Here is a 17,445-nt window from a genome sequence, read left to right as displayed (position 1 = left end):
TTGGGGACTTGAACAGATCAGAGCTCCTACATTCCGTGTGACTCAGGGAGGGACTGCCTTTACCCCCTGGCTCTCTTGTTCAGGCCTTCCAGAGCCCTTTGTAAGGCCCGCGGTGGGGCTATGAAGACAGCACGTGGCTTTATTTTCTTGAGCGTTTAATAAATGTCATGACAGCTTCTGAGGTGGAGTCCGAGGGAGCCTCTGACTTCCTCCTCCTCAGCACAGTGGAAAATCACTGGGCATACTATCAGGAGACCTGAGTCCGCGCTTTGGTTCGGCTGCTGGCTGAAGGGCGTCACCTCAGTGTGCTCATCAGTAAAAACGGGTGTTGACACCCGGGGGACACAATAATCACCCACCGAGGCTTAGGTGAGTTTTCAGTGAGATAATGGAAGAGAAAGTGGCTTATAAAGTGCTGTGCAAATATAAGCAGAAGTGTGATGATGAGACAGAAAGCACCAGCTACCCACCCCCCCCCCAGCTTCTTCCCCACCCCGGTCACATGCACTCTGATTATGGGCTCAGTGCTCAAAAACTCACTTTCAAGTGGTGGACATCTGACTGTCCACTAGTAAGCTTTGCCCTTTCTAGCTTGATTCATTAACCCAGGAGGGGCTGCTTGCCGATGGGATGGGAAGGGGGGGTGTGGGCAAAGCAGCTGTCCCCATCTGAGGCCACTCAGGCCTCACGACTGGCCTCAGGGTCCCCTTTAAGAAGGGCCCTCTGTGTTGATGGCCTGGGCTTGGGAGGACCTGGGAGTAACAGTCTGTGTGTGGGAAAAGCTGGCATGGTAATGACTGTTTTACGAGACTGAGCGAGTCACTGCCTTATCCCTTATCGGGAAGATGCTGTTTCTCTCCCTTTCTTTGTTACCAGGATGTAAGATGTACTGAAAGTCATCACGGTGTTTTTCCAAAGATGGCTTTTCAAGACAAGTGTTTCTTTAAGGGGCCAGGAGGGTAGGGATGGGGCTGGCAAGGAGAAACAGTCCCCCTGAAGAAGGCAGGCTCTGGCTATAGCAATCCTGGAAAAGAGTCATAGTCCTGCCTTCTGTGAAGCACTGCGGGTGGGCCAACTGCAGCTCCAAGCCCTTCACGCACATTCATCCATTTAATCCTCGCAACGACCCTTCGAAATAGGTATCATTTTTATTTGTATTTTATAGTGAAGAAATTGAAGTCAGTATCTTGCGTGGTTCTGACAGCTGGTAAGTGCCAGAGCCAGGGTTCGAATGGGCAGTCTAGCTCCCGAGGCCATGCTTTCAAGTTCTATGTAGAGGCAAAGAAAAGGAGTCTTTCGGTGGCAGCGTGGGGTCGTGGTGAAGGGCTCTATCGTCTTCTACCTTCAGTACACTTCTTTATTTCTAGCTTCTTTTTTTTTTTTTAAGATTTTATTTATCCATTTGACAGAGAGAGAGACAGCCAGGGAGAGAGGGAACACAAGCAGGGGGAGTGGGAGAGGAAGAAGCAGGCTCCTAGCCGAGGAGCCTGATGTGGGGCTTGATCCCAGAATGCCGGGATCACGCCCGGAGCCGAAGGCAGACACTTAACAACTGAGCCACCCAGGCACCCCTATTTTAGCTTCTTAACAGCTTTTTTGAAGTATACATTACATATTAGAAAATTCACCCAGTGTCGGTATACGATTCTATAATTTCTAGTAAATCTACAGATTTGTGCAGCCATCCCTACAACCAAGTTTCAGAATGTTTCCATCACTCCCAAAGTTTCCTCTTTTAAGATATGTTTTCATCGGACTCTCAACTCCCTCATCTGTAAAAGGGGAATAACAGTGCCTGTCTCAGAGGATTGTTGTCGGCATTAAATGAGCTTGCAGAAGGTATACGGTAAATGCTCAAACAGAGGTGGTTGTTGTTATAGTCTCTTAGAGTCATTTAAATACACACTTTTAGAACTGGGAGTGGTCTTCAAGACTGCCTCATCCCACCCTCTCCTTTAAGGGATAAGGAACAGAGGTGCCAAGATGTTGAGCAATTCCCCCCTAAGAGCACACAGCAAATTTCATGGCAGGGCTGGAACTGAAACCTAGGTCTCCAGGCTCTCTTATCTCTGGAGAGACTTTCTACCCCAGGCACAGGGATGTCATTGTCTCGCACCCTGCTCTTTGTGGGTGCTCCCAGAACAATGCCGCCTGGCTGACACGGACCCCAGGAGTTTGCTTGTGCTAGAGCTGGAATGCCCAGCATGCTGGCTTTGGTGCCGAGAATGCAGCTGGGGAAGGCTGGGTGTAGAATCAAGGGACGAGAGCCAACGTGGAGGCTGAGGCAGGAATGTCCATTTTCAGAACAGGGGATACATTGACTCAAGGCATCTAGGAGACAGCCAGTCTCTGTAGGACCCATGGGTAGGCCAGCTTCATGGGCATGTGACCTGTGCAGTCACACGGGACCCCATACTTAGAAGGGCTCCCGATTTGGTTTAATGCTTTGCTGTTTCAATCTTTAAATTCTTAATGATTTTTTGAACAAAGGAGCCCACATTTTTATTTTGCACTGGATCCCAGATATGATGTAGCCAGCTTTGCCCATTGGACAGGGAGCAGAGCCCAAGCTATACTCTCTTTTTAAAAAGATTTCATTTATTTATTTATTTATTTATTTATTTATTTATTTAATGAAGAAGAGCAGAGGGAGAAGGACAAACTGACTCCACACTGAGAGCAGAGCCCCATGGGAGCTCAATCCCACGACCCTGAGATCATGACCAGAGCCGAATCAAGAGTCAAATGCTTAACCGACTGAGCCACCCAGGGGCCCCTCTTATATCAACAAATATTCTTAAAATACTAAGAAAAAAAATGTCTTGAGAGGGAAAAACAAGGTGTGAAGTGGGACCACTGAAGAATGATAGATAGAAGCAAAAGACTTTCAGGCCCATGATAGGGCTTGAAGGTGAGCAGGCTGGACCACAGGAAGGAAATTGGGTGTGAGAAGCCATTGACCAGAGGGTGACAGCTGTGGCATCCTCTTTGGTGGGTGGCAGTGGGATGACTGGAGGTGTTGGAAGAGCGGTGAGTTGCAAATAAAGGGTGTAGAGGTGACTTTGGCTGCACTGAACAGAAATGGATGAGTTGGAGATAGGCAGGGAATTACCTACACGGGGAAGAGGGATGGGGCCTAACGTGGGATTTCCCGGGGACTGGAGGTTGCAGGCAGTGTGTACAGAGGATGGAGTATAAGCTTTGGAGTCAGGGCAGCCATCGGGTGTCTGACCCACTGTATTCTGTGTGACCATAACCTTGATTTCTCCCCTATGAAACAGAAATGATCCTGACAGCATACCTGGCAGGGTTTGGGGGAGGATTGGATGAGGGGATATGGGTAAAGCATTGGACCCAGTGCCTGGCACAGACAGACCCAGAGCCCCAGAATGTTGCCCCCCTCAATTGATTCTGTGGTTTGAGGAACTAAAGTGGCAAGAAATCATTTGCATATATAAAGAGCCATTCTTTCAAGTACTCCCCTCCCAGTTTTCTGGGAGAGCCTCTGGGAGCCAGGATTCTGAGCTCCAGCCTGCAGAGGCCTGAGCAGAGCCAACCGAGAAGGGAGAGGAACTGGCTGCAGCCGAAGGACTGGGCAGCATGACACAGGAGGAGGGCTCAGGGCTTTGACTCTCAAGCTGCCGCCAGCGAGGCTGACTTTGGGGCAACCTGGCAAGGGTCCTACTTTGGGATCTCTAGGAAAGAAGTGCTCTGTGAATGCTTATCCCAGTTTTTCCACATTTCTCTCACCCCCTGGCCCTGTCTGCACATCCCCCTCAGCTTTGGGGAGTGTGGGAATGATTGACGAGCCCTGCTGCTTCACCCCCCCTCCATGGGTACAGATGTGCTGGGCAGCAGCTGTACCATGCAACCTACACCTGTTGCCTAGATCAGCTGCTGTAACTCTACTCCTGGGAAAGCAGGCCAGGTGCCCGGCTTGCAGAAGTCCTCCTTCTGGCAGGTGGAAAGGCACAGCTTCTGCCTGTCACAGCAGCTAGCTCCTGGAGGCTGCCTGGAAGGTGCCAGGGCCCTGGGAATCTCAGCTACAGCCTGGAACCCTTTCCAGTCCAGAGCTGCTTCCAGCTGTATCGCTGTCCCATAGCCCCCCTGCTGGTTCTCTGACTACTCCCACCCCTGCCACATTGGGGTGGGGGAGACGGAGGAGCAAGGGGAGAGACAGACACCTCCAATGGGATCCACCCCTCTAGCTATCCTGGAAGCTGAGCAGCAATGTGGACCAGAGGACTCGAAGAGAACTTGAGCTGGGGAGAAGACTGGCAGTGGGGCCAAAGATGAGGAAGAGTCTGGAAATGAGAGCAGAACTCGCTCTTGTGTGGCTTGGGCCGCCGAGACATTCGTTCCGGAGGCCGCAGCCCTGGAAGACTTCCATTCCACACTGAGTATGCGTGGAGGCGTGGACTGGGCAGGCACCGTGGGAGCGCGGTGCAAACGCTGCTCTAAGTCGTGGGAGAGCGAAGCCACCCTCCCGGAGCGCTGGGGTGCTGAGCGAATCCAGAAATCCCAGGGAGCTGAGAACATTTCAACAAGGAAAACCGAGATTCACGTCCTCTGACATCCAGATCCACACAAGGCATGGCACGTGCCAATACACATAAAAGCCTGGTAGAAAACCAGATGGCGACTTGGCGCTGCCGATGTCTGGATGTGTGCACACCCACACCCACTTTGGCCTTTGAATGAACATACGTTCCGTTTCCCCATGCTACTCCACACTCAGGGGAAGGAATCGTGAGCCGGCGATGCTCAGAGTGATGCCAAGGCCTTCCCAGGAAGGTATTCTCGGGTTCCCCATCAACGCTGGCGGTGCCAGGAGAAACAGCACATGTGGCAAGCGGCTCCGGGCCAGATGTGAGACACTGCTGACCCCTGCTGGCGGGTTTCTCTCCGCAGCAAGCCGGGAAAGCCCCAGGGAGAGTGGAGTATTGGAAAAAGCTTGCAATCCGTCTGCGAGGGGTAGGAGGAAATACCCCAGCGCAAAATCTCCTCATCTGGAGCTCCTCTGATGAGACCCAGAAGAAGTTAGAGTAAAACCCAGACTGAGTTTCCGGGAGGAGTGAGACAGACTAGCGCGTCCTTTCAGCTCCTGTGACTCGGAAAAAACTCCCTACTGCCGATCCCCGCGAACCTAAATTGGGAAACCATTAGCAATACTCCATTAGCCAAATTCAACCACTCAACCAAAAAAAAAAAAAAAAAAAAAAAGAAAGAAAGAAAGAAAAAAGAAAGAAGGAAAGAAAGAAAAAGAAAAAAGAAAAAAAGAAAGATAGAAAAACCTCTCCCTCTCCTTTCTTATTCCAGTGCAGAGCCTTCGTGAACTTTTAGCTTAATTTATTGTGAGTCTGACGGTCCCCCCTTACACCCGGGGCTAACATGGGATAGTCATGGCTTTATGTCTTTCTTTCCATGGAAAGAGGTCGGTCTTATGCTCTTTGGAAAACCACAGTTAAGAAAGCTGACATCTAGGATATTTGCATCTGTGGTTAGTTATTTTAAAAGTCTTTCTCTACACCCAAGGGATGAAATTCAAGTCTTCCAGAATCTTTACTGGAATAGGAACAGGGACCAAAGGAGCACCGACACTCTGATAATTCCAGCAGAATTAGTATGGAGGCCCCAAGAAACTGAAGTCACTCATTGTTAAGTCACTCTTCTACCCTGCACTCCTTTCTAGCAACAGACCCCGTGCTCTCCTTCACTGTGTATGGTGCCCCTGTACTGCTTGTTTCTCTACAACCCATCACCGGCAGGCCTCCACTCTGAACACAGTGCCAAAACTGCTCCAGCAAAGGCAATCACTGGCTTCACAAGCCAAATCTAATGTGCATTTTTTTTTTAAGATTTGTTTATTTATTTGAGAGAGAAAGGTCGTGCTTGAGAGAAAACACAAGTGGAGGGAGGGGCAGAGGGAGAGACTCCTCCAACAGACTCCCCGCTGAGCGGGAGCTGGAAACGGGGCTGGATCTCAGGACCCATGAGAGCAGGATGCGAAACCAAGAGTCAGACACAACCAACTGAGCCACCCAGATGCCCCTAATGGACATTTTCCAGTTCTCGTGTTACTTGACCTCTATAGCACCTGATAGCTTAACAACTCATTCATTATTTATTTATTCAAAATTTTATCATAAAATATTTTAGACATGCCAAAGGTATAGGAAATAATTTAACAAACATACCTGTTGTATTAGTCAAGGTTCTCTAGAGAAACAGTACCAATAGAATATTTATTTATTTATTTATTTATTTATTTATTTATTTATTCATTTATTGTAAGGAACTGGCTCAGGCAATTATGGAAGCTGACATGTCCTAAGATCTGCAGGGTGGGTTGGCAAGCCAGAGACCCAGGAAAGCCAATGGCTTAGTTCCAATCTAAGTTTGAGGGCCTGAGAACCATGTGAGCTGATGGTATACTAGTCTGGAGGCCAGGAGGCCGGAGACCCAGGAAGCCAATGTCCCAGTTCAAAGGCTATCTGGCAGGAGAAATGCTCTTTTATTCTGGCGAGGGTCAACTGATTGGATGAGGCCCACCTACGCTAGGGAGGGAGATTGGATTTATGCAGTCTGCCAATTTAAATGTTCATCTCATCCAAAAACACCCTCACAGAAACACCCAGAATAATTTGGGCCAAAAATCTGGGCACCCCATGGTCCAGTCAAGTTGCCATGTAAAATTTAGCCATCACACCTATAAACACCATGTAGTTTAAGAAATAAAGCAGTACGAATATAGTTTAAGCTCCACCTCTCCCCTCCCACCCCCTGACAGAGGAAATACTACTCTGAACTTGCTGTTAATCATTTCTGTGCATATCTTAATACTTCTACTACACTACACACCATAGATGCATTGCATATTTTAACTATTTGAATGGACTCATACTGCGTATAAAATTCTTCTAGAACTTTCCTTTTGACTCAACAATACATTTGTAAGGTTCATCTATGTTGATTCACGTAGCTTTAGTCTACTCATTCCCACTGCTGTATAACATTTCATCTACAACTATATTACAACTTAGCGATTCTCTTGTTTCCAGTTTTTGCTACTGTAACAGTCTTACTACTATGGAAATTCTCCTACACAGCTTATTGTGCACATTTGAATTTCTTCAGGAGTCTACCCACATGGTTGATATCTTTCATTTTACCACATTTATTTTATGCTAACACCTGGATTGTCAGATCTTTTTTTTTTTTTTTTTTGGACAACCAGATTGATGGGAGATTATAGATCATTGTGATTGTAATTTGCATTTCACCAACCACTAACAAGACTGAGCACCTTTTCATATGTTTATTGGTCATTAGGATTGCCTTCTAGTTATTCTTATCTCCGAATCTTTCTTCAGTTGTATTGTTAATCTTTTTTCCCCTTGATTTGTAATAATTCTTTATATACACACATACTCTTTTCATTTATCTTTTTCAAGTCGGTGGCTTTTCTATATCACCACCTTATAATAGCTCTTTTGAGATATGATTTACTTATCATAAAATTCACGCATTTGAAATGTACAGCTCAATGATTTTTAGTCAATTCAAAGAGTTGTAAAACTATCACCACAGTCCAGTTTTAGAACATTTCCAACACCCAAAAGCAACCCTAGCCCACGTGCAATCAATCCCAGTTCCTATTTGCAGCCGCAGGCAACCACTAATGGGCTTTCTGTCTCTATATAGTTCTGCCTTTTCTCTCCTTCTGCTGCTCCCCCTGCTTGTGCTCTCTTCAGTGCTCTCTCTCTCAAATAAATAATAAATAAAATCTTTAAAAAATAATAAATGAGGTGTTCAGACCTTTTAGATTTAATGCGATTATTGATATGGTTAGGTCATGAAACATGTATAGAGATGGAAGCCGAAGTCTCCATCCCCTTCAGGTCTCAGGGCCCGACATTGTCATCGGAAGCTCATTACCGAGACACCCAGCAGCTGCTGAGTGAACAAACTCCCGATCTCCCGACTTCTCTACTTCCGGTCCAAGACAGCCAAGCTTGAGTCTCGCCATTCCTGGCTCATTCAGCCTTTAAACCAGGCTCACCCATCTCTCCCTATAAGGCTGGTGGTTGACACAGAGGGTTCTGAGCATTAGGGCCCTCGTCCCACCAAGGACCTTGGGCTCTCGGGCTCTCCTGGGGTCCTTGATCTCACCCCCCATTCGTCTCAGTGTCCACCTGCTTTATAACCATAGGCTGTATTTTATCTCTGCCCTAGCTCTTGTTCTGCCGGAGGACTGCTCCCTGCATCTGTGTTACAACAAAGCACAGAGCTCCATGCTAATGTGTGCACATCTTATCTTTCCGGCCACACGACAGCTGCTTATGAATTGTCACTTCCCTGTTTGGGCCCTGCCCACCCCTGCTCTCGAAGACTCAGCTTGGACACAGCCTCTGGGTGTTCCTGGCCACTTGCTGTGGTGATACCAGACCATTCTTCCCCCTCGAAGAATCCATCTTGGCAGAACCTCACATGATGGGCTCCATGATCACAACTCCACTGTCCCGGTTAACTGGGGCTGGCCGTCCATCTCAGCCTCCTGTCACCCCCTTGGGAGTTCAGTGTGCATCTCCCCCTTCTCAGAGTCTCCCCTTTGGAGAAATGTGTTTCATAACTCTTAGTAAAGTTGGGTCAGTGACTATTTCTAAAACCTCATGTTTTCACTTAGCAATGCCCCATCTGAGAAACGGCTTTCTCTCTCAGAAAAACGCATCTCCTAAGAAACCATCAATTCAGGTAGCCACCCGGAATGACCTTCCCGCTCGTAGGAAGTTGTACTTTCCAAAAAGGGCTGCCGTAATATTTCCTATCCTACATGCTCTTCCAGAACCTTACTACTCACACATCGAGAGGTGGGGTCCCTGTCCCCTTTCCTGGAAAATGGGTGGGGCTTTGTGACTGTCTCAATTAGTAAAGAACAGGGGAAGTTCTGCTCTGTGCCTTCCAAGGCTGGGTTACAGAGGGCAAGACAACTTCCTCCTGGCTCCCTCTTGGGATGCTTGTCTTTTTATATATTTTTTAAGATTTTGTTTATTTATTTGAGAGAGACAGCACGAGCAGGGGGAGTGGCAGACAGAGGGAGAAGCAGACTCCCCACCGAGCAGGGACCCTGATGCAGGGCTTGATCCCAGGACCCTGGGATCATGACCTGAGCCAAAGGCAGACGCTTAACTGACTGAACCACCCAGATGTCCCTGGGATGTTTGCCTTTGTAGTCCAGCTGACATGTTGTGAGAGAATCCTGGCCTCCTGGATAGCCTCCATGTAGGGGTTCTGGCTAACAGTTCTCCCAGCCAACAACCAGCATCAGCTGCCAGCCATGTGAGTAAGGAAGTCTCCACGATGACTCTAGCCAGCTATCATCTGACTGCAATCACATGAGAGATCTGGAGCAAGAACTATCTAGATCTGGCCGAGCTCAGTAAAATCCAGGGCCATGAGAGATAAAAGAGAGAGAGAGAGTGAGCACAAGCAGGGGGAGCAGCAGGCAGAGGGAGAGGCAGACTCCCCACTGAGCAGGGAGCTGGATGTGGGGCACAATCCCAGGACCCTGGGATCTTGACCTGAGCCTAAGGCAGATGCTTAACTGACTGAGCCACCCAGGTGCCCCAGACTGTTGTTTTAAGCTACTCAGTTTGGGGTGATTTGCTGTACAACAGTAGATAACCAGGACACTGTCTATCTGCACACGTCAGACGCCTCACCACCCTTTATGGCTGAGCCCATCACCGTCTGTTCAGCTCCTGTAAAGCCTTCCCTGACTCCTGCCGTGGGGTCTTCCCTCCTGAGCTCCCAGTGCCCTTTGCCTGTGCCAGTCTCCCTTAACACATCCTGGTGCCCACGCATCTCCCCTCTTCCTGTAAAGTCCTGGTTCATCAACTCCTGCACCTAGGCCAGCACTTGACTTGTCGTGGGTGCTCACATCTCTGCCTGGATGGGTGATAGAGAAATATATCTGGGAGAGTGAATATTTGCCAATGGAGAGAAGTATCCCGAGTTGGCAGTTTTCTTTTCTTTTCTTTCTTTCTTTCTTTCTTTCTTTCTTTCTTTCTTTCTTTCTTTCTTTCTTTCTTTCTTTCTTTCTTTCTCTCTCTCTCTTTCTTTCTTTCTTTCTTTCTTTTCTTTCCTTTTTTTTATTTACTAATTGACAGAGAGAAAGAGCACAAGCACAAGCAGGGGGAGTGGCAGGCAGAGAGAGAGGGAGAAGCAGACTCCCTGCAGAGCCTGATTTGGGACTTGATCCCAGGACGTGGGATCACGACCCAAGCCAAAGGCAAACGCTTAATGGGCTGAGCCACCCAGGAGCCCCGGAAGTCTTCTTAAGGTTACCGAGTAAAGGGCCATTTAGGCTACGAGGGCCCCTGAGAAGTGTCTTTCACAAATTCACCAGCAGATGGCAGCCTTGCTCCTGGTTCCTACCTTGCAAACTATGAAGTGAATTTATTGCATTCATAAAATATGAAGCATTTGCTCCATGTAAGGCACTGTGTGAGCTGCAAAGGAGAGTAAGCTGCAATTCCTTCCCTCTGAGACCTTCCTGTATAGTAAACCCTATCCTATGTCTCTTGAGCTTGTCTTTAGACTGATGACTCCAAAAGTCAGCCAATCCTTTCTTCTCAGAGTCTAATTTCATACAATCGGCCTGCTGGAACAGAGGGGTCAAAGGTATTGCATAAGGTCTGGTTATTTCCAATCTACTTCACTGCCTTAAAACATTGCTGTCTGGCAGATGATCACAGAGAAGGTTTGGAGCTGCAAAGGTGGTGTTCTAGACACTAAACAGTGAAAACAGGTGGGTTGTTTTTTTTTTTTTAATATTTTACTTATTTGAGAGAGAGAGAGAGCATGAGCTGGGGGAGAGGCAGATGGAGAGGGATTGGCAGACTCCCCGCTGAGCAGGAGCCCGATGCAGGACTCGATCCCAGGACCCTGAGATCATGACCCGAGCCAAAGGCAGATGCTTAGCTGACTGAGCCACCCAGGTGCCCCTGAAAACAGGTTTTAAAGCAAGAGGGAAACAAAACTGATCAGGAGCAAAAGACAGCTGGAGTGACTGGAGCTAGGTCTTTCAGAGAAACTTCTGAGCCTTCAGCCCCGGGCTTGGCTACACTTCTCCTTACAGCCTCAGAATAGCAGTAGCTTGCACAGCCAGCTCTGGGGGGTGGGGGGGAGCCCCCTTTTCCTTCTCCCTCCCAGCCCCTCCTGTTTGTCCCTGCACCCACTCTGGCTCTGAGATACCCCCACAAGCCAGCGCTGTTTTGGACAGAGCGGGAGCAGAGGCTGTGGAGGGCGCAAGAGCGGAAGTGGCCCTACAGAGCTCTCAGGCTGAGGGGATGGGAAGGGGAAGTGGTCATTTTTAAAGTTGTTCAGCCTGTTGCACATCTATGCTTGAGGACCTGACCCTGAGCCTCCCCTGAAGGAGTTTCGGAATCATCTTTCAAACTCCCCTGGAACATTCTTTGTGCTTCCCTCTGTTAATGTCGGCTTGAAAATCAGAACACATTTCCCAATCCAGAGCCCTTTGTAGTAGTATTGCCTCTGATTCTTTCCAGATGAATTTCCCTTTTTCTTGCCTCCAAGTGTTTTATCTTCATGACATTCAGTTGACATATTTTGGTCTTTCTTTTGCCTTTGGCCCATCAGGCTCATTTCTCCTGCAAACCCTGGATTCCAAGGGCTCCTCCTTGGGAATGTGACTATAGAGACCGATAGCCCAGCTCAGGAGAGCTAGGCCCCATTCCATAGCAACCCCTCCCCCCCCTTTTAAGTAATCGCTATGCCCAACCTGGAGCTCGATCTCATGACCCCGAGATCAAGAGTGTCAAGCTCTACTGACTGAGCCAGCTAGGTGCCCCACCACAGCCCCCCTCCCCTTTGACTTGCCTTGTCAGAGCCTCAGAAGTGTGGAGCCAGATCCAACAAGATCCAGGGAGATCCAGAGCTGCAAAGAGCCTGAGAGGTGATCCATTCCCCGTACCGGGCCCCCTCATAGTCCCAGGGGTCCACAGGGGGCTGCCAGGGGTTCCCGAAGCTACGCAATGAGACTGACACACTTCCCGAGGACCTCCCTTTCTCTCACGAGTCAATCATTTTCAGCATTATCTTTTAATTAAAACAAACAGGGAGGGGCGCCTGGGTGGCTCTGGGTGGCCTCTGACAGCTCAGGTCTTGATGTCAGGGTCATGAGTTCAAGCCCTGTGTTGGGCTCCACATAAAATAAATAAAAAATTTTAAAAATTTAAAAATGTAGAAAACAGGGATGTGTGAAGGAGAATGTAGATGTAAATACAACCTTTATGAGAAAACCTCAGACTTCAGAGATGTAGGAGGGGGCTGGTGCTGCCACCATCCTGAGTTCCTCCAGAGGGACATGTCCACCCTCTCTGCTCTCAGGGGGCCCTTAGGGGAGACTTCTGAGAGCATATGAGGTAGTCTGACCTCTCATGTGACCCGGGAAGAAAACTGATCTAGGTTACAGTCCCAGCCCCTTAACTGAGTTGCTGCTCTGAGCCTTGGTTACCTCGCATGCAAAAGAGGGGCTAAAAATAGTCCTCATGTCTTCAGTGCCTGTGAAGATTAATGGAGATGACGGAGTCAAGTGTCTGATGTGCAGTTAGTGCTCAGTAATTAGTTATTAAGATTCGTTTTAATGATTGAAGGCAGAGCTGAGATTCAAACTGCAAGGCTAGGCCTGGATCTTCTAAATTATAGTGATCTGAGCGGCCTTGCTTTTCTCTGGGTTCCACTGCGGCTAGGAAATGGCTTTGAAGTCCCCCTGGGAAGTACGAAAGGCAACGCCTTTTGAAAAATGTTTCAATCTGCGCCGCGCAGTCTTTACTTGAACCTTCATATTCCCCAAATTCATTTCTTTAGCACCGCACAGAATCCTCGACCCCCCAAGAAGGACTCGAAGGAACCAGTCACACATTTTCTGGGGTATGGGGGAGGGGAAGGAGTACGAAAACTTCAACCCACCAACCCTGGCCTTTCTTGAACCCTCTATCCATTTTCTCTCCCAGGTGTCTCTGTGCCTCTCCAGTCTACCTTGGCCTCGTAGAAAGGAGGCCCAGCCTGGGCATGTCATGGCGCCCTCCTCCTTGAAACTCTCTCCGTTGGCCTCCATGTCATGGGTCCTCTCTCTACATCTCTGATTATTCCTTCTCAGAATGATTTCCTTTTTGGGCTCTCAGTCACCATCAAATGCGGGTGTCTCTGGGGTCCTGAACTTGCTCTTGTTCTCAATCTCTCTCTAGACTGAAGACCCTCACATCTCCATCTCCAACCCTGGTCTCTCTTCTGTCCTTGGTGACCAGCTGCCTGCTGGACACTTCTGCTTACTTGTTCCTCAAGCATCTCAAATCCAACCAATCTGAAACAGAATTCACTACCCCTCTCTACTTCTCACCCCGCAGCTCCTCCTGAATTAATTATCTTAGTGAGTTGTCCAACCCAGAAGCCAGGAGCCATCCCTGACTCCTCCCTCCCTTTCTGCTGTACTCCGGACCCCACCTCCAGAAGCCAATTGGTCACCAAGTCTACAGATTCTGTGTCCTCAACAACTCTTAGACCCATCACCTACTTTTCAGCCCCAGGCTACTACCAGCCATCATCTCTTTCCTGGACTACTGGGACCATCTCCTAATAGGCCCCCCTGGCTTTTGTCTTGCCTCCTTCTCATCTAGCCTTCATAGGGACTCACAGCATCTTCCCAAATACTTTTGAACTGACCATGTCATTTCCCTATTTAAGACCCTTTAAGGCTCCCATTGCCCTCAGAACAGTCCACCCTCCTTCAAATGGTTGACAATGGCTGCCATGTTCTTCTGGTTCCTGCCTGCCTGCCAGCCCCTTCTTTCATGGGACTTGGTCTTTCGTCCAGATGTCACCTCTCCGGATGAACTTGCAGTTCCCTGGTTAACAATACTTTTCCAGGATCTTGCCCCTTCTCCTTGCTTCCTGGTCAACTCTCACTCATCTTTCAAGACTCCATTCCTATTTCACTTTCTCTAAGAAAACTTTCTTCATCCTGTACCCTCTTCCACAAAAAGAGAATCAAGCATTCATTCTTTGCTCGCTGTCCTCTATACCCTTTCCCTCTTGCCTCTAAAAGACACGGGGCCTTGGTATTGGTTTACCCACTAGAGTCAGGATCCAAGTCAGATCCTTTCCCATTTCCCCGGACCCTATAGCATATGACCGGCACGGAGTAGGACTTTAATAAATGTCTTTGATGAAGGGATGGATGGAGAGATGGATGGAGGGATATGGACGAACGAAAAATCTGTGGCCCAGCTTGGAACTCTAAGCTCTCTGGGATGGTGGGCAGAGCTAGGCCAACCACATTCCCTCACTTTCAGCCCCTGTCTCACACTCACGTCCTCCTCACCCAGGATCAAATGAGAAAAAGAAATACTTTGTAGCAAGAAGGGAGCCAGAAGATGTGACATCAGGATGCAGATGAGGGAAGAAAGAGGAGAAGTTGTCAGGGAAGGCAGTGAAGGAAATTGGAAGTTGGAGGAGCCCTCCTGCTTGCCCGTAGTCTGCCCTACTTCATCCCCAGTGGCTAGGTTCCAATCCAGAGACACTGGGGGCTAGAGTGCACAGAGAGGAAATGAGGATACTGAAACGTTCAGACATTTTTGAGGGTCCAGAGAAGCAACCAAGCCCCCGTGTGTGCCAGATCTCCTTCTGGAACCCCCAGCAGAGAACCTCTCGGTGATGAGCTCTGACTGTGTTATCTCTGCAGAGGTGAGCGGAGCCAGTCAGGGCACAGTTACACAACTGAGGTCAGCCAGAATGAGTGTTTCTCCCCTAAGAATTTCAGCCTGTGTGATGTCCCAAGTGTTTACTGGCCATTTGTGTGATTTCAACATCGTGCTCGTGCCTGTTTGCATGGTTGATGACCCCAGCACACCTTTGATTCACCCCAGTCCTGAAGTCCTGCCTGATTCCAGAGTCTTCTTTAGCTGCAGGTGAGCTATCCAAGACCAAGCCCCACATGACTGGCAGCATACAGGGAGGGCGACAACCAAAACGTGTGAGGTTCTGGAAAAGCAGCAGACAAGGCAGAGCCTACTTGGCTTTCTTTATCTCCAGTCTGCCTCAACAGCTCCTAAGACATGTGCCCTGACACGGTCTGTGGGTGAACATGCAGGTGACCATACACCCCAGTTCACCTGGGACAGATCTGTTGCCTTAGGGTAATTATGACGACCATCACTATACTGTTCACTATACTGTTCAAACGGAAAGTGTTCCCGTTTGGATGACACATTAAGTAGCCACTCTATTTACAAGGTGCTTTAAGATCCTCTGGAAGAAATCCGAGTGTGACTGCTGTTACCACTCTCCTTCCCTGGATCTTCCCGAAGGCCTAAGCACAGGTTGGCATGTTGTTACTGGGGAAATCCACCAAGGGTCCCATGGCTCCAGAAAGGACAAACCCAGGCCAGAGAAAGAAATACAGGAGTTTGCCCTTTTGTAAGATCTTGGGCAAGACTTCAAAGCTCTTCTCTCCAGGATCTTGGGAACTGAAGGGAGAGAGGATAATCCCGCGAGATTGCCACCTTTGGGCAGCAAGCCCATGGCCTCTGACACTGATCATAGTTCTGCAATTTAATGTACCTGCTGATGTATTGCTTGCTCAGTGCAGGAATGGCCAGAAATTCTCCTGGCTTTTCTTCCTACATCTTGGTTGGGTCAGATGAGGAAGGCCCAATTTGCAAGAAACACTGGTGGGGTGCTTGTAGACGTCCCAATCCTAGAGGGCCCTGTTTATATGAAGAGCCTGGCCAAAGGAAAGATGTTTCTCATAGAAGAAGGTAAGAAAAACCTAGAGAAACATTTCATTTTCCAGATAATCGCTTGGTTTTATTCCTAGATGAGAGTTGATTCAGCAGTCCTTGGACTTTAAGCCTGTGAGGGTCTGAGCCCCTGACACCTGTCTAGGCTGGGAGACGTGGCAGCTCCACGTATAGATGACTCAGGGTGAGGGGTGACCAGCTGCCCAGCAAACCCTCCAGGACCTGCCCCCAGTTAACTGCTATGGGCAGAAGGAGGCAGCACTACCTCCTGCTCAGAGAATGCTCTAGAGCCCGAGAGAGCAGCAGAAAGTTACACACGGGCACACCCACCAAGCAAACACAATCACAGTGAAATGTGTACCTAAGATCTGAGTACAGTTCATTTCTCAGCGCGAATAATGTCACTCAGACCCGAACAATAAGAGATCACACCAGCCCTCAGTTCCCCTTTGACTTAGAAATACAGTGAACAAGTTACAAAAAACCACAAACTAGAAGATTTTATCTCCCTGAGGCTCTCACTTCTTTGTCGCTCTTCACATTCCTGGGAACATCAGCCTCTTGGATTCTCCACGTTCCTCCAAACCCAAGACCACAAGTCCCAAACAGAGGGCAGTGCTCCTTGCTCAGGGTAGGGCAGGGCCGTGGTGGTGGCAGGGGGTGGTGGTGGAAATGGCTTGAGAGCCTGGCTCTGCTCCCCACTCTGGGCCTGGGGCGCCTGGGGAGCTCTTTCTCTGTTCAGAGCATTGGGTTTCTGGGCTGTTCCTGAGTCCAAGAAAGCAGTGGAGGCTCTCCGCTGGTGGAAGCAGAGGCTGGGCAGGATGTGAGCCTCTCTGCCCTCTGCAATGCCTGTAACAGGACCGCAGCAAGGGCTGGGAACTGGGTGAAGGTGCCATACCCATGGCTAACTGCTCCAGAAGCAGCTTTGAGTGGCCTGAGCCTTTGTCTGTCATTCTGAAGCTTGGAGGCCCAGAGAAAAGCCTCAGAGGAGGACCCGCTTTTCAGAACTGCTGCTTTTGGGGGTGGGGCGCTCTCCTTTGGGTAGTAGGGAAGATGCAGGAAAGCTGAGGTGGACAAGAGCTGTTGGAGGAAAGAGTTAAGCTGAGTATCCTTCATATGGTGGGCCACTGCTGAGGGCTTACTGGTCCCATACGATCTCACTGTTATCCCCCACAACATCCCTGTGGATTATACCCCTGAAGCCCAGAAAGGCTAGGTGTCAAGGTCAAGGCTTCAGCTAGTAAGTGGAAGGGGCAAGAGCAGAGCTCAGGCCTGTCTTACTCTGGTGCCCAAATGTGCTTCTTACACCTTGCCACCAGCACATGCGAATGTAAGACCCCACACCCCCCAGCCATGCCCTCAGCCTTTTACTAGGGGCAGGAGTTTACCAGGACGCTGATCTCTCAGCTCACATCCGCAACCTCCGACCTGGCGGACAGGAAAACCCCGACAGTCCCAAGCATGCGCCCCAGACGCTTCCGCAGCAGTGGCGGAGGAGCGCACAGTGGGTTCGCAGGGACGCACAGTGGGTCCGCAGGGGCAGAGCCGGCGTCTCCTGCCCACGCCGTCTGGCCACCCCGGGTCTGGGGGGGTGGTGGTGCAGCGCCGCGGGGCTTCGCGCCAT

The 17,445-nt window shown here is 49.3% G+C and overlaps 1 long non-coding RNA gene across 1 annotated transcript; it reads right to left on the bottom strand.

The window, feature by feature from the left end:
* Window positions 1–10,841: 10,841 nt before the first annotated feature.
* Window positions 10,842–17,347, bottom strand: LOC130544355 (uncharacterized). Its single transcript, XR_008960580.1, has 2 exons — window positions 17,210–17,347; window positions 10,842–16,901 (listed from the first exon to the last, which is right to left on the bottom strand). It is a non-coding gene; the product is annotated as an uncharacterized LOC130544355 (long non-coding RNA).
* Between the last annotated feature and the right edge of the window lie 98 nt (window positions 17,348–17,445).

Source organism: Ursus arctos, unplaced genomic scaffold (genome assembly GCF_023065955.2).
Source record: "Ursus arctos isolate Adak ecotype North America unplaced genomic scaffold, UrsArc2.0 scaffold_2, whole genome shotgun sequence".
Lineage (NCBI taxonomy): Eukaryota > Metazoa > Chordata > Mammalia > Carnivora > Ursidae > Ursus > Ursus arctos.
Note: the sequence above shows the minus strand (reverse complement) of the source record. Positions and strands in the feature narration are given on the sequence as shown.